The sequence below is a fragment of the Bubalus bubalis genome, chromosome 6, assembly GCF_019923935.1.
Source record: "Bubalus bubalis isolate 160015118507 breed Murrah chromosome 6, NDDB_SH_1, whole genome shotgun sequence".
Classification (NCBI taxonomy): Eukaryota; Metazoa; Chordata; class Mammalia; order Artiodactyla; family Bovidae; genus Bubalus; species Bubalus bubalis.
This window is the reverse complement of record NC_059162.1, coordinates 94,858,660-94,877,396: the sequence shown is the minus strand read 5'-3', so window position 1 is coordinate 94,877,396 and position 18,737 is coordinate 94,858,660.

The following is an 18,737-nucleotide window of genomic DNA, read 5'->3' as shown; positions in this document are numbered from 1 at the left end:
CAGTCGTGTCCAACTCTTAGTGACCCCATGGACTGCAGCCTACCAGGCTCCTCCATCTATGGGATTTTCCAGGCAAGAGTACTGAAGTGGGTTGCCATTGCCTTCTCCACCCTTTTCTTCTAGTCTACTTCTACTCACTCTTATAGGAATCACACATTACCTAGAAGATGTTCCTAAACCTGATCCTTTAACACCCTACTCCTCTCCCTAGAATAATTTGTCTCCCCACTAGATAACAAGAACAAAGGCAGTGTAATACTTCCACAAAAATGTATGAAACACTGTGACAAACTGGAGAACATAAAGATTAAAAAGGAAACCCCACTTTCAGGATTTTACAATTCAGACTGGGTATAAACAAAAAGTTAAACAACCAAAATACTTCATGATACTTAGATAAAGGCAAATACAAGGTTTTAAAGAAGAAAATAGGAATTAACTCACCCTGTCTTTGAAAGTCAGAGAGAGCTTCAGAAGGAAATGTAGTTAAGCTTACAGTTGATGAATAAGTAGAATTTAGCCTGAAAGGATACAAACGAGACTGTTATTAATAGTTACCTGTAGAGAAGGAAGTGTGTGTTTGTAATTCGGAGGCGAGAGGGCAAAATAAAGGAATACTTAATTTTTACTCTGTGTACTTTTGTGTTACCTGAATCCTTTGTAAAGAATGTATACTCATCATTTGCTTGTGTAATTAAAGAGAGAAAAGAAAAAACCTACTAGCTTGATTGAAGGGATACCAGAGAGGAAACTGTAAAGGTAGAGAATTCAGCTCAGGAAACTGCACCACATTCAGAGAGGTACATGTATGTCTGTTACATAATAAGCCTAAAGGAAAGTGTCAGGAAATCAGAGAGTTAGATTTGGGCCAAACCAGATGTGTAGGTTATTTGCAATAGTCAATTGGAAAAGCATGAACACATAAACTAACAAGGGTGAGAGAAGGAGGAATGGAGGATACCAGAGACAGAGGTAGTGAAAGAAAGTTTTAGTCACTCAGCCATGTCTGACTCTTTGCCACCCTGTGGTCTGTCCATGAAATTCTCCAGGCAAGAATCCTGGAGTATCTTCCCAACCCAGGGATCGAACCTGTGTCTCCTGCATTGCAGGCAGATTCTTCTATAGTCTGAGCTACCAGGGAAGCTCAGAGAAAGAGGTAAAAGCTACATAATTTGGTGCACAGATAGAGAAAGTAAATGAGCACCTATCTCAACTGAGTTCTATGAGACAATTAAGCCCTTATGTCTTAAGATATCTATTATGTGCAATGAATTAATTTCCCATGCATCTGGAATAGTACTAATTATTTAATTATCCTTGGAAAAATTGTGAAACTAATCACTTAAATAATTTTCCATGCTCAGATAAAGAACATGGATTGAGAATGTAATGGTCTGGAATATGGTTGCATATGTATCCTGTATGTGTAGAAGTAAATTTGAGTTCAGTTTTCAGTATATTGAATTTGAATTGTTTATAGTACATTTAGGAGGAGTGATGTGATAGCTTGTTGAGTAAAAAATTCTGGAGCTTCTACTAGATGTCTTGACTGAAAAGAAAGTTAAGTAAGTCTTCAGCATATAAGTTAAAGCCATAGATTCATAAAGTAACTCAACTCAAGTAATGTGAGAAAAAAAAGATTTAAAATAGAATCTTAGAGAAGTATGACATTTAGGAGATGGGCATCAGAAGATGAGCCTGACAAGAAGATTAGAGAAAGAACCGGAAACCTGAAGAAAATTATGCATAGAAGTTGAGGAAGAGAAGGATTATAAGAATGATGGAAGGATCAACAGGGTCATTACTGCTGAATTGTGTCCATTGACACTTCATTGCACTGCAAAGAGAAGAGATCCAGCTCCACCTACCAGGACACAGACACAGGCTCCCCTAACCAGGAAACCTTGACAAGCCATTAGTCCAGCCCCACCCACAGGGAGGAACCTCCACAATAAAAAGGAACCACAAACTTCCAGCCTACAGAAAGGGCCCCCCCAAACACAATCTAAACAAAATGAAAAGGCAGAGAAATATTCAGCATGTAAAGGAACATGATAAATGTCCACCATTGTGGCTGAATGGACACAAAGATGAGACCCTTATATATGTTGTCTACAAGAGCCCCACCTCAAACCAAGGGACATATACAGATTGAAAGTGAAGGGATGGGAAAAGATATTTCATGTGAATGGAGACCAAAAGAAAACAGGGGTAGCAATACTCATATCAGATAAAATAGACTTTGAAATAAAGACCATGAAAAGAGACAAGGAAGGACACTACATAATGATCAAAGGATCAATCCAAGAAGATATAACAATTATAAATATATATGCACGCAACATAGGAGCACTGCGATATGTAAGGCAAATGCTAACAAATGTGAAAGGGGAAATTAACAGTAACACAATAATAGTGGAAGACTTTAATACCCCACTCACACCTATGGATAGATCAACCAAACAGAAAATTAACAAGGAAACACAAACTTTAAATGATACAATGGACCAGTTAGGCCCAATTAATATCTATTGGACATTTTACCCCAAAACAATGAATTTCACCTTTTCCTCAAGTGCACACGGAACCTTCTCCAGGATAGATTACATCCTGGGCCATAAATCTCGCATTAGTAAATTCAAAAAAATTGAAATCATTTCAAGCATCTCTTCTGATCACAATGCAGTAAGATTAGATGTCAACTACAGGAAAAAACTATTAAAAATACAAACATATGAAGGCTAAATAACACACTTCTGAATAACCAACAAATCATGGAAGAAATCAAAATATGCATAGAAACAAAAGAAAATGAAAACATGACAACCCAAAACCTATGGGATTCAGTAAAAGCAGTGCTAAGGGGAAGGTTCATAGCATTACAAGCTTACCTCAAGAAACAAGAGAAAAATCAAATAAATAACCTAACTCTACACCTAAAGCAACTAGAAAAAGAAGAAATGAAGAATCCCAGGGTTAGCAGGAAAGAAATTATAAAAATTGGGGCAGAAATAAATGAAAAGAAACAAAGGAGACTATAGCAAAAATCAACAAAACTAAAAGCTGGTTATTTGAATAGATAAATAAAATAGATAAACCATTAGCCAGACTCATCAAGAAAAAAAGGGAGAAGAATCAAATCAACAAAATTAGAAATGAAAATGGAGAAATCACAACAGACAACACAGAAATGCAAAGGCTCATAAGAGACTGCTATCAGCAACTATATGCCAATAAAATGGATAGTTTGGAAGAAATGGACAAATTCTTAGAAAAGTATAACCTTCCAAAACTGAACCAGGAAGAAATAGAAAATCTTAACAGACCCATCACAAGCACGGAAATAGAAACTGTAATAAAAAATCTTACAACAAACAAAAGCCCAGGACCAGACAGCTTCACAGGTGAATTCTACAAAAAATTTAGAGTAGAGCTAACACCTATCCTACTCAAACTCTTCCAGAAAATTGCAGAGGGGAAGGTAAACTCCCAAATTCATTCTGTGAGGCCACCATCACCCTAATACCAAAACCAGACAGATGCCACACACAAAAAAGAAAACTTCAGGCCAGTATCACTGATGAACATAGATGCAAAAATCCTCAACAAAATTCTAGCAAACAGAATCCAACAACATATTAAAAAGATCATGCATCATGACCAAGCAGGCTTTATCCCAGGAATACAAAGATTCTTCAATATTTGCATATCAATCAATGTGATACACCACATTAACAAATTGAAGGATAAAAATCATATGATTATCTCATTAGATGCAGAGAAAGCCTTTGACAAAATTCAACATTCATTTATGCTAAAAACTCTCCAGAAAGCAGGCATAGAAGGAACATACCTCAACATAATAAAAGCCATATATGATAAACCCCACAGCAAACATTATCCTCAGTGGTGAAAAATTGAAAGCATTTCCCCTAAAGTCAGGAACAAGACAAGGGTGCCCACTCTCACCACTACTATTCAACATAGTTTTGGAAGTTTTGGCCACAGCAGTCAGAGCAGCAAGAGAAATAAAAGGAATCCAAATTGGAAAAGAAGAAGTAAAACTCTCACTGTTTGCAGATGACATAATCCTCTACATAGAAAACCCTAAAGACTCCACCAGAAAATTACTAGAGCTAATCAATGCATATAGTAAAGTTGCAGGATATAAAATCAACACACAGAAATCCCTTGCATTCCTATACACAAACAATGAGAAAACAGAAAGAGAAATTAAGGAAACAATTCCATTCACCATTGCAATGAAAAGAATAAAATACTTAGGAATATATCTACCTAAAGAAACAAAAGACCTATATATAGAAAACTAGAAAACACTGGTGAAAGAAATCAAAGAGGACAGAAATAGATGGAGAAATATACCGTGTTCATGGATCAGAAGAATCAATATAGTGAAAATGAGTATACTACCCAAAGCAATCCATAGATTCAATGCAATCCCTATCAAGCTACCAACGGTATTTTTCACAAAAGTAAAGCAAATGATTTCACAATTTGTATGGAAATACAAAAAAAAACTCAAACAGCCAAAGCAATCTTGAGAAAGAAGAATGGAACTGGTGGAATCAATCTGCCTGACTTCAGACTATACTACAAGGCTACAGTCATCAAGACAGTATGGTACTGGCACAAAGACAGAAATATAAATCAATGGAACAAATTAGAAAGCCCAGAGATAAATCCATGCACCTATGGACACCTTATCTTTGACAAAGGAGGCAAGAATATACAGTGGAGAAAAGACAATCTCGTAACAAGTGGTGCTGGGAAAACTGGTCAACCACTTGTAAAAGAATGAAACTAGAACACTTTCTAACACCATACACAAAAATAAACTCAAAATGGATCGAAGATCTAAATGTAAGACCAGAAACTATAAAACTCCTAGAGGAAAACATAAGCAAAACACTCTCTGACATAAATCACAACAAGATCCTCTATGACCCACCTCCCAGAGTAATGGAAATAAAAGCAAAAATAAACAAATGGGATCTAATTAAAATTAAAAACTTTTGCACAATGAAGGAAACTAGAAGCAAGGTGAAAAGACAGCCTTCAGAATGGGAGAAAATAATAGCAAATGAAACAATTGACAAAGAATTAATATCAAAAATATACAAACAGCTCATACAGCTCAATACCAGAAAAACAAACAAACCAATCAAAAAATGGGCCAAAGAACTAAACAGACACTTCTCCAAGAAGACATTCAGATGGCTAATAAGCACATGAAAAAATGCTCAACATCACTCATTATCAGAGAAATGCAAACAAAACCACAATGAGGTACCATCTCAAACCAGTCAGAATGGCTGCTATCAAAATTCTACAAACAATAATGCTGGAGAGGATGTGGAGAAAAGGGAGCCCTCTTACACTGGGAATGCACACTAGGACAGCCACTATGGAGAACAGTGTGGATATTCCTTAAAAAACTGAAAACAGATCTGCCATACAACCTAGCAATCCCACTGCTGGGCATACACACTGAAGAAACCAGAATTGAAAGAGACACATGTACCCCAATGTTCATTGCAGCACTGTTTACAATAGCTAGGACATGGAAACAACCTGGATGACCATCAGCAGTTGAATGGATAAGAAAGCTGTGGTACCTATACACAATGGACTATTACTCAGCTATTAAAAAGAACACATTTGAATCAGTTCTAATGAGGTGGATGAAACTGGAGCCTATTATACAGAATGAATTAAGTCAGAAAGAAAAACAGCAATACAGTATATTAACACATATATATGGAATTTAGAAAGATGGTTAATGATGACCCTGTATGTGAGATAGCAAAAGAGACACAGAGATAAAGTCCAAACAGTCTTTTGGACTCTGGGAGAAGGTGAGGGTGGGATGATTTGAGAGAATAGCATTGAAAGATGTATATTACCATATGTAAAATACATCACCAGTCCAAATTTGATGCATGAAACAAGGAACTCAAAGCTGGTGCACTGGGACAACCGAGAGGGATGGGATGGGGAGGGTGGTGGGAGGGGGTTCGGGATGGGGGACACTTGTACACCTGTGGCTGATTCATGTCAGTGTATGGCAAAAACCACCACAATATTGTAAAGTAAATAGCCTCCAATTAAAATAAATAAATTTTTAAAAGAAAGAAATGTGTCCATTGGCCATGGTAATGTGGAAATCAATGTTGACATTAGTGAGAGCAGCTTTAGAGGAATTGCAAGGACAGAAGTAATATTAGAGTGAGTTGGGAAGTGAAAAAGCAGAGTCAGATCAGATCAGATCAGATAAGTCACTCAGTCGTGTCCAGCTCTTTGAGACCCCATGAATCGCAGCACGCCAGGCCTCCCTGTCCATCACCAACTCCCGGAGTTCACTCAGACTCACGTCCATCGAGTCAGTGATGCCATCCAGCCATCTCATCCTCTGTCATCCCCTTCTCCTCTTGCCCCCAATCCCTCCCAGCATCAGAGTCTTTTCCAATGAGTCAATTCTTCACATGAGGTGGCCAAAGTACTGGAGTTTCAGCTTTAGCATCAGTCCTTCCAAAGAAATCCCAGGGCTGATCTCCTTCAGAATGGACTGGTTGGATCTCCTTGCAGTCCAAGGGACTCTCAAGAGTCTTCTCCAACACCACAGTTCAAAAGCTTCAATTCTTTGGAGCTCAGCTTTCTTCACAGTCCAACTCTCACATCCGTACATGACCACAGGAAAAACCATAGCCTTGACTAGACGAACCTTTGTTGGCAAAGTAATGTCTCTGCTTTTGAAAAAGCAGAGTAGTGACAGTGAAAAACTTCCAAGATGCTTGGCTGTGAAGAAGGATAAAGGTGTTATTTATCTTGAAGATGGAAGGGACTTTTGATTGGTATATGTATATGTTAAGGGAAAAGATCAATAGAGGGATGGGAAAGAAATAGTACAGAAGGAAGAGAGAAGATAGTTTCCAACTGTAGTGCTGGAGAAGACTCTTGAGAGTTCCTTGGACTGCAAAGAGATCAAATCAGTCAATCCTAAGAGAATCAACCCTAATATTCATTGGAAGGACTGATGCTGAAGCTCCAATAATTGGGCCACCTGATGTGAAGAGCCTGCTCACTAGAAAAGACTCTGATGCTGGGAAAGATTGAAGGTAGGAGGAGAAGGGGGCAACAAAGAATGAGATGGTTGGATGGCATCACCAAATCAATGTTCATGAGCTTGAGCAAACTCTGGGAGACAGTGATGGATAAGGAAGACTGGCATGCTGCAGTCCATGGGGTTGCAAAGAGTCAGACAAGACTTAATAACTTGGACAACAACAATGGTAGCTCTGTTTCTGTTTTTCTGAGGAACCTGCATACTCTTCTCCATAGTAACTATATCAGTTTACATTCTCACCAGCAGTGTAGGACAGTGCCCTTTCTCCAAACCCCTTCAGCATTTGTTGTTTGTAAACTTTGATGTTGGCCATTCTGACTTGTATGAAGTGATACTTCATTGTAACTTTGATTTGTATTTCTATAATAACTAGCAATGTGAGCATCTCTTCGTGTGCTTTTTGGCTATCTGTATGTCTTCTCTGGCCTTTGACTGTGTGGATCACAATAAACTGTGGAAAATTCTAAAAGAGATGAGAATACCAGATCACCTGACCTGCCTCTTGAGAAACCGATATGCAGGTCAGGAAGCAACAGTTAGAACTGGACACAGAACAACAGACTGGTTCCAAATAGGAAAAGGAGTACATCAAGGCTATATATTGCCATCCTGCTTATTTAACTTATATGCAGAGTACATCATGAGAAATTCTGGGCTGGAAGAAGCACAAGCTGGAATCAAGATTGCTGGGAGAAATATCAATAACCTCAGATGTGCAGATGACACCACCCTCATGGCAGAAAGTGAAGAGGAACTAAAAAGCCTCTTGATGAAAGTGAAAATGGAGAGTGAAAAAGTTGGCTTAAAACTCAACATTCAGAAAATGAAGATCATGGCATCTGGTGCCATCACTTCATGGGAAATAGATGGGGAAACAGTGGAAACAGTGTCAGACTTTATCTTTTTGGGCTCCAAAATCACTGCAGATGGTGACTGCAGCCATGAAATTAAAAGATGCTTACTCCTTGGAAGGAAAGTTATGACCAACCTAGATAGCATATTCAAAAGCAGAGACATTACTTTGCCAACAAAGGTTCGTCTAGTCAAGGCTATGGTTTTTCCAGTGGTCATGTATGGATGTGAGAGTTGGACTGTGAAGAAAGCTGAGCTCCAAAGAATTGAAGCTTTTGAACTGTGGTGTTGGAGAAGACTCTTGAGAGTCCCTTGGACTGCAAGGAGATCCAACCAGTCCATTCTGAAGGAGATCAGCCCTGGGATTTCTTTGGAAGGACTGATGCTAAAGCTGAAACTCCAGTACTTTGGCCACCTCATGCGAAGAGTTGACTCATTGGAAAAGACTCTGATGCTGGGATGGATTGGGGGCAGGAAGAGATGGGGACGACAGAGGATGAGATGGCTGGATGGCATCACTGACTCGATGGATGTGAGTCTGAGTGAACGCCGGGAGTTGGTGATGGATAGGGAGGCCTGGCGTGCTGTGATTCATGGGATCTCAAAGAGTCGGACACGACTGAGTGACTGAACTGAACTGAACTGAACTGATATCTTCTCTGGAGAAATGTTTATTTAGATCTTCTGCCCATTTTTTAATTGTTTTATTTTTTATGTTAAGCTGTATGGGCTGTTTATTTATTTTTGAGATTAATCCTTATCATTTGCAAATATTTTCTCCCATTCTGGTTATCTTTTTGTTTTGTTTATGGTTTTCTTTTTGTGCAAAAGGTTTTAAGATTGATTAGGTCCTCTTTGTTTATTTTTATTACTCTGCAAGGTGAATCCAAAAAGAGATTGCTACAATTTATGTCAGAGAGTGCTCTGCTTGTGTTTTCCTCTAAGGGTTTATAGTATTCAGTCTTACATTTAGGTATTCAATATATTTTAAGTTTATTTTTATGTATGGTGTTAGAGAATGTTCTAATTTCTTTCTAGTACATGTCCAGTTTTCCAAGCACCACTTATTGAAGAGGCTGTCTTTTCTCCATTGTATGTTCTTGCTTCCTTTGTTGTACATTAATTGGCCATAAGTACTTGCGTTTATTTCTGAAATTTCTATCCTGCATCGATCTATAAGTCTTTATTTGTGCCAGTAATCAAAACAGTAGCTTTTGATTACTGTAGCTTTACAATATAGTTTGAAACCAGAACTCCTGATTTCTCCAGCTCTGCTTTCGTTTCTCGAGATTGCTTTGGCTCTTCAGAGTCGTCTGTGTTTCCATACACATTTTAGGTTTTTTTGTTGTAGATCTGCAAAAAATGCCATTGGTAATTTCATAGGGATTTCACTGAATCTGTAGATTGCCTTGGGTAATATAGTCATTTTGACAGTATCAAAGGCAACTTCATTTTATGATTAGTTTTCTTACTACATTCTTCAGCATATTCTTTCTAATGATATTTTTTAGTACTTCTGAGAATTTTTCAAAGTAATTGTAATCATAATAATAAATGATTTAATATTGAATACCAAAGTGATTTAAAATATCTGCTTAATTATGGTTGTATTTTACTAAGCTTTTCAAGTCAATTAAAAGGGTGTCAATATCAGTGCTGAACTAAACCACTTACACTGGACAGCTACCATCTTCAAATTCAGAGTAGACCACACTTCAAAGAATTTAATTTATTAAAGGGCTGGGAATAAAAATTATTTATGGTTGTTAGAAAGGCAAAATTTCAACAGAAAATATGAAACAAAGGCAAGAATTGGCAACAAAAAGTTTCATTTGAAATTATTTTAACACTCATTTAATATGGTAAGCAAAAAGAATATCAGTGAAATTAAGATATCTATTTATAAAAGATAAAAATGAAAAATGAAACTCAATTCAGCTTTAACAGCAAAAATTATATTGTTTGGAATTGTAGGAGTTTGAAGAAATACATATGATATGAATCAGATCACATATTATGAAAGAATCTTAAACTTACCTAAGAAAGAATGTAGTTGAAAAAAAACCAATTCAATTAACTTTAATAAATATTAACAATATACTCTGACACATGGTTGGTAAATACATTAAGAAAGTCTTGTGAGAATAAAAAAGCACCTCAGTATTAAATTTAACCTACTCTCTTAAGAGCAATGAAAACAATCATTTCAAACTAAAAGCAAAAAAGATACTATGATTTTCAGTTGCATTCAGTTCAGTCACTCAGTCGTGTCCGACTCTTTGCGACCCCAAGAACCGCAGCACACCAGAGCTCCCTGTTTGTCACCAGCTCCTGGAGTCCACCCAAACCCATGTCCATCGTGTCGGTGATGCCATCCAACCATCTCATCCTCTGTTTTCCTCTTCTCCTTCTGCCTTCAATCTTTCCCAGCATCAGGGCCTTTTCAAATGAGTCAGCTCTTCGTATCAGGTGGCCAAAGTATTGGAGTTTCAGCTTCAGCATCAGTCCTTCCAATGAACACCCAGGACTGATCTCCTTTAGGATGGACTGGTTGGATCTCCATGCAGTCCAAGGGACTCTCAAGAGTCTTCTCCAACACCACAGTTCAAAACCAGCAATTCTTTGGTGCTCAGCTTTCTTCGCAGTCCAACTCTCACATCCATACATGACCACTGGAAAAACCATAGCCTTGACTAGACGGACCTTTGTTGGCAAAGTAATGTCTCTGCTTTTGAATATGCTATCTAGGTTGGTCATAACTTTCCTTCCAAGGAGTAAGCATCTTTTAATTTCATGGCTGCAATCACCATCTGCAGTGATTTTGGAGCCCAGAAAAATAAAGTCAGCCACTGTTTCCCCATCTATTTGCCATGAAGTGATGGGACCGGATGCCATGATCTTCGTTTTCTGAATGTTGAGTTTTAAGCCAACTTTTTCACTCTCCTCTTTCACTTTCATCAAGAGCCTCTTTAGTTCTTCTTTACTTTCTGCCATAAGGGTGGTGTCACCTGCATATCTGAGGTTATTGATATTTCTCCTGGCAATCTTGATTCCAGCTTGTGCTTCCTCCAGCCCAACGTTTCTCATGATGTCCTCTGCATATAAGTTAAATAAGCAAGGTGACAATATACAGCCTTGATGTGCCCCTTTTCCTATTTGGAACCAGTCTGTTGTTCTGTGTCCAGTTCTAACTGTTGCTTCCTGACCCGCATATCAGTTTCTCAAGAGGCAGGTCAGGTGGTCTGGTATTCACATCTCTTTCAGAATTTTCCACAGTTTATTGTGATCCACACAGGTAAAGGCTTTGGCATAGTCAATAAAGCAGAAATAGATGTTTTTCTGGAACTCTCTTGCTTTTTGATGATCCATCAGATGTTGGCAATTTGATCTCTGGTTCCTCTGCCTTTTTTAAAACCAGGTTGAATATCTGGAATTTCACGGTTCACGTATTGCTGAAGCCTGGCTTGGAGAACTTTAAGCATTACTTTACTAGTGTGTGAGATGAGTGCAATTGTGCGGTAGTTGGAGCATTCTTTGGCATTGCCTTTCTTTGGGATTGGAATGAAAACTGACCTTTTCCAGTCCTGTGGCCACTGCTGAGTTTTCCAAATTTCCAAAAACTGATTTTACAGCATTGCTAAAAGTTCTTAACTCAAAGATAATTCATCAGAATTTCAGAACATAGAAACCATATGACTCATTTAAATCACTGCATTTAAAAATTGTTTTATGTGTTAAACAGGAAAAATAAAGGAAAGAACCCCACAGTGTTTTATTTAAAGCATGTCATGGAAGATTATGGTTAAAATAGTCTAATAAATTGTTGAAACACTTGACAATATTCTCAGTCTCAATAAATTCTCAAATTTATTGCAAAGGGAAAGTAAAGATTCTTCATCCTTATGAACCTCTGTTAAATGAAAATCAACCTAAGTTCAAAAGAGTCACCAAGTTGCAGAAAATGTAGGTTTGATTGTAATAGAACAAGCATACTCAAGGTAATTCAAGAAACCTTTGTAATCAAGTGAGAAACAGTTTCCAACAGTTACTTAGTTTATTTTAAAATGCAGTAGAGAAGCAGCTTATTAATTTGTTCAAGAAAAAATTCCTATGTTCATTTAAATTGGCAAAGATTTTGAGATTTAAATACAGTCATAGAATGGAATATTCAGAACCTTTTGAGTGAATTTACCCAGATCAACAAAATAATACATTTCTAAAGCCAAATGGTTGTTCAGTTACTAAGTGGTGTCCAACTCTTTGCAACCCCTTGGGCTGAAGCATGCCTGGATTCCATCCTTCACTGTCTCCCACAGTTTGCTCAAACTCGTGTCCATTGAGTCAGTGATGCTATCCAACCATCTCATCCTCTGTCCCCCTCATTCTATCCCAGCATCAGAGTCTCTTCCAATGAGCAGGCTCTTCACAAAGAGGTAGCCAAAGTGTTGGAGCCTCAGCATCAGTCCTTCCAATGAATATTCAGGGTTGATTTCTTTTAGGATTGACTGGTTTGATCTTCTTTCTGACCAAGGGACTCTCAAGAGTCTTCTCCAGCATCATAATTCGAAAGCATCAATTCTTTGGTGCTCAGCCTTTTTTATGGCCCAACTCCCACAACCATACATGACTACGGGAAAAACCATAGCTTTGACTATATGAACCTTTGTCAGCAAAGTGATGTCTCTGCTTTTTAATATGCTGTCTAGGTTTGTCATAGCTTTTCTTCCAAGGAGGAAGGGTCTTTTAATTTCATGGCTGCAGTCACTGTCTGCAGTGATTTTGGAGCTCAAGAAAATAAAATCTTCCACTGTTTCCATTTTTCCACATCTGGATGCCATGATCTTAGTTTTTGAAAGTGGAGTTTGAAGCCAGCTTTTTCACTCTCCTCTTTCACCTTCATCAAGAGGCTCCTTAGCTCCTCTTCACTTTCTGCCATTAGGGTAGTATCATCTGCATATTTGAGGTTGTTGTTATTTCTCTTGGCAATCTTGATTCCAGCTTATAATTCATCCAGCCCGCATTTCACATGATATACTCTGCATATAAGTTAAATAAGCAGAGTGACAGTATACAGCCTTGATGTGCTCCTTTCCCAATTTTGAACCGGTTTGTTGTTCCATGTCATTTCTGTTTTTCCTTGACCTGCTACAGGTTTCTCTGGAGACAGGCCAAATGGAAAATGTAACAAAAGAACCAAAAGTTTTATATATTTAAATTGATAAGTAGCAGGAATGAATCACAAAAGAGACAGGTATCTACGGTAAAAAAAAATATTCTTGAAAAGAAGGAACATGTAAATCTGTATGTGACCTAAAGTCAACATTGCATTTTTTACTAGATCACTTACAAATAATGCAAATATATTTTAAATCAGGGACTTCCCTGGCAGTTCAGTGGTTAAGACTTCACATTTCCAATGCTTGATTGGGAAACTAGTATCCCACATGCCATGCCACATGGCAAGGCCAGATGTAAAATAAAAGAATTAAAAAAAAAATAAAGGTGAATGCCTACCACTGTCCACAATAGAAAAATATTTTCAAAAAAAGTAATTAGTACATTTATGAGAGAATTCATGAGAGCCTTCTATAAGATTGAATATATTAGTCTTTAATGTATTGAATATATTACTTAGGGCTAGAAAATTGTAGTCTTCTCATAAATATATTCTTTTTTTAACTATAGAATTGCAGCTTCAGTGGGAAACACAGGGAGATTTTTCACAGATGTAAAATATCGTTTTTTTTCTGATGGATTTAAAACTTGAAGACTAAAAAAACTTATGCTTGAAAGTCAAGGTAAGAAAATTAATAATTAATTTTACATACTTTTTAATGAGATGGAATTTGTTGTTGTTCAGTCAGTGAGTCATGTACAGTTCTTTGCAGTTCCATGAATTTTAACACACCAGGATCCTCTGTCTCCATCACCTCCCAAAGTTTGCTCAAACTCATGTCCATTTGAGTCGGTGATGCTATCTATCAATCATCTCATCCTCTGCCACACCCTTCTTTTGTCTTCAGTTTTTCCTAACATCAGGGCCTTTTCCAATGAGTCAACTCTTCATATCAGGTGGGCAAAGTATTGGAGCTTCAGATTCAGCATTAATCCTTCCAATGAATATTCAGGTTTGATTTCTCTTAGGATTGAATGGTTTGATCTCCTTGCAGTTCAGGGTACTCTCAGTCTCCTCCAGAACCACAATTTGAAAGCACCAATTCTTTAGCACTCAAAATCCTTCAAGCTAGGCTTTAGCACTATGTGAACCAAGAAATTCCAGATGTATAAGCAGGGTTTTGAAGAGGCAGAGGAACCAGAAATCAAATTGTCATCATTCATTGTACAATGGAGAAAGCAAGGGAGTTCCAGAAAAACATCTACTTCTGTTTCATTGACTACACAAAAGCCTTTGACTGTGTGGATAATTTTGTGGAAAATTCTTAAAGAGTTGGGAACACCAGACCATCTTACCTGTCTCCTGAGTAACGTGTATGCAGGTAAAAAGGCAACAGTTAGAGTGGCACATGGAACAAAAGACTGGTTCAAAATTAGGACGGGAATACATCAAGCCTAGCTTGAAGGATTTTGAGCATTACCTTGCTAGCATGTGAAATGAGTGTAATTATACAGTAGTTTAAACATTCTTCAGCATTGCCCTTCTTTGAGATTGGAATGAAAACTGACCTTTTCCATCCTGTGGCCACTGATGAGTTTTCCAAATTTGCTGACATATTGAGTACAGCACTTTAACCGAATCCTCTTTTAGGATTTTAAATAGCTCAGCTAGAATTCTGTCACCTCCACTAGCTTTATTCATAGTAATGCTTCCTAAAGCCCACTTGACTTCACACTCCAGGATGTTTGGTTCCAAGTGAGTGACCACAACATCATGTTTACTTAGGTCATTAAGACCTTTTTTTGTATAGTTCTTCTATGTATTCTTGCCACCTGTTCTTAACCTCTTTTGCTTCTGTTAGGTCCTTCCTGTTTCTATCCTTTATTGTTCCTATCCTTGCATGAAATGGTCCTTTGATAGCTACATTTTTTTAAAGAGATCTCTAGTCTTTCCCATTCTATTGTTTTCCTGTTCTTTGCATTGTTCATTTAAGAAGGCCTTCTTATCTGTCCTGGATATTCTCTGGAACTCTGCATTCAGTTGGGTATATCTTTCTTTCTCCCTTCTCTTTTGCTTCTCTTCTTTCCTCAGCTATTTGTAAAGCTTCCTCAGACAACCACTTTGTCTTCTTGTAATTCATCAAAATTGAACTTTTATAAGTCTGTTCCTTCCAGAACCTTGAGTAAAAGAAGTGCAGCACAGATGATGAAATTCTCACAGTAACTATTGGTAAGCCTAGATCACAGTGTTGGTATTAATTCTTCCAACGAATGAATAAGGTACATCTTTCCCTCTATTTGTGTTGTCTTCAGTGTCTTTCCTCAGCATCTTACAGTTTTCTGAGAACAGGTCTTTTACCTCTTTAGTTAAATCTGACTGTCTTTTTGATGCAGTTATAAATGGGCTTGTTTCTTTATTTTCTGTTTCTAATAATTCAATATTAGTATATAAAATGCAACAGATTTCTATATATGTCAGTTTTGTATCCTGCATTTGTACCAAATTCATTGATGAGTTCTAGTAGTTTTCTGGTGCCCTCTTTAGAATTTTCTATCAGTAAGTATACAGTTATGTCATCTGCAAACAATGACAGTTTTACTTCTTCCTTTTCAGTTTGGATTTCTTTTATTTCTTTTTCTGTCTAATTGACATGGCTATGACTGCCAATACTATGTTGAATGGGGTGAGAATGGAAATCCTTCTCTTCTTCCTGATCTTAGAGGAAGTTGAAGATCTGAAACCATGAAACCTCTAGAAGAAAATATAGGCAGTAAGCTCTTTCTTATAAAAAAATTTTTTTGGCTGCACTGGGTCTTCATTGCTTTTGCATGGGCTTTCTCTAGTTGCAAAGAGTAGGGGGCTACTCTTCACTGTAGTGTGAAGTCTTCTCATTGTGGTGGCTTCTCTTGTTGTGGAGCACAGGCTCTAGGTGTGCAGGCTTCAGTAGTTGTGGCACACAAGCTCAGTAGTTGTGGCTTACAGGCTTAGTTGCTCCATGGCATGTGGAATCTTCCTGGACCAGGGATCAAACCTGTGTCCCTTTTATTGGCAGGTGGATTCTTATCCACTGAGCCACCAGGGAAGTTCTGGCAGAAAGCTTTTTGACATCAGTCTTAGTAATTTTTTTTAATATATCCCCTCAAAAGAGAAACGAAAACAAAAATAAACAAGTGAGACTATATTGAACTAAAAAGCTTTCACACACATATATACACACATACATGTAGATATGTATATATATATGTGTGTGTGTGTGTGTGTGTGTGTGTGTGTGTGTAGATACAGCAAAGGAAACTATCAACAAAATGAAAAGTCCACCTATTGAATGGAAGATTATATTTGCAAATAATGTATCTGTTAAGGGAGGTAATAATCCAAAATATACAAAGAACTCATACAACTCAACCTTTAAAAAAAAAACCCCAAGTTAAAAATAGGCAGAGAATCTGAACAGACATTTTTCCAAAGAAGACACATGGATGGCCAACAGGTAAATGAAAAGATGCTTAGCATTACTAATCATCTCAAAAGTACCATAAGAATGCTCTGGTTAAGAAAATGAATAGCTAATTTGAAAAGATATATGTACCCCTGTAATTCATTTCAGCATTATTTATAATAGCTAAATATGGAAGCAGCCTAAGCGCCCATTATTAAATGCATGGATAAGATGTGGTATATCTGTATATACATATGTTTGTATATATACATGCTATGCATGCTGTTCAGTTGTGTCTGACTCTCTGCGACCTCATGGACTGTAGCCTGCCAGGCTTCTCTGTCCAAGGCATTTTCCAGGCAAGAATACTGGAGTGGGTTGCTATTTTCTACTCCATGAGATCTTCCTGACCCAGGGATCAAACCTACCACTATACCACCTGGAAAGCCCCAAGCGGTGCTAGTGGTTAAGAATCCACCTGCCAGTGCAAGCAACTCAAGAGGTGTGGGTTTGTATTATTCAACCATAAAGAATGAAATCTTTGAAATAAATGAAATGCAATAACATGGATCGATGTAGAGGGTATTATGCTAAGTGTATAGGTCATATAGAAAGACAAATACCATATCAGTTCAGATCAGTCACTCAGTCATGTCTGACTCTTTGCAACCCCATGGACTGCAGCACTCCAGGCCTCCCTGTCTATCACCAACTCCTGGAGTTTACTCAAACTCATGTCCATTGAGTTGGTGATGCCATCCAGCCATCTCATCCTCTGTCGCCCCTTCTCCTCCCTTCTTCAATCTTTCCCAGCATCAGGGTCTTTTCAAATGAGTCAGTTCCTCGCATCAGGTGGCCAAAATGTTGGAGTTTCAACTTCAGCATCAGTCCTTCCAGTGAATATTCAGGACTGATTTCCTTTAGGATTGACTGGTTTGATCTTGCAGTCCAAGGGTCTCTCAATAGTCTTCTCCAACACCACAGTTCGAAAGCATCAATTCTTCAGCTCTCAGCTTTCTTTATAGTCCAACTCTCACATCCATACATGACTACTGGAAAAACCATAGCTTTGACTAGATAGACCTATGTTGGCAAAAGTAATATCTCTGCTTTTTAATATGCTGTCTAGGTTGGTCATAGCTTTTTCTTCCAAGGAGCAAGCATCTTTTAATTTCATGGCTGCAGTCACCATATGCAGTGGTTTAGGAGACCAAGAAAATAAAATCTGTCATGGTTCCATTGTTTCCCCATCTATTCTGAATATTGAGTTTTAAGCCAACTTTTTCACTCTCCTCTTTCACTTCCATCAAAAGGCTCTTTAGTTCTTCTTTGCTTTCTGCTATAAGAGTTGTGTCATCTGCATATCTGAGGTTATTGACATTTCTCCCAGCAATTTTGATTCCAGCCTGTGCTTCATCCAGCCCAGCGTTTCTCATGATGTACTCTGCATGGAAGTTAAATAAGCAGGGTGATGATATAAGTCTTGATGTACTCCTTTCCCAACTTGGAACCATTCTTTGTTCCATGGTCAGTTCTAACTGTTGCTTCTTGACCTGCATGCAGATTTCTCAGGAAGCAGGTAAGGTGGTCTGGTATGCGCCTCTCTTTCAGAATTTCCACAGTTTGTTGTGACCCACACAATCAAAGGCTTTGGCATAGTCAATAAAACAGAAGGAGATGTTTTCCTGGAACTCTCTTGCTTTTTTAGTGATCCAACGGATGTTGGCAATTTGATCTCTGGTTCCTCTGCCTTTTCTAAAACCAGCTTGAACATCTAAAAGTTCTCGGTTCACGTACTGTTGAAGCCTGAGTTGGAGAATTTTAAGCATTACTTTGCTAGTGTGTGAGATGAGTGCAATTGTGTGGAGTTTGAGCATTCTTTGGCATTGCCTTTCTTTGGGATTGGAATGAAAACTGACCTTTTCCAGTCCTGTGGCCACTGCTGAGTTTTCCAAATTTGCTGGTATATTGAGTGTAGCACTTTCACAGCGTCATCTTTTAGGATTTGAAATAGCTCAACTGGAATTCCATCACCTCCACTAGCTTTGTTCGTAGTGATGTTTCCTAAGGCCCACTTGATTTCGCATTCCAGGAATGTCTGGCTCTAGATGATAAATACCATATGATCTCACTTATATGTGGAATCTGGAAAAGAAAGTAAATGAACAAGCTGAAATAAGACAGAA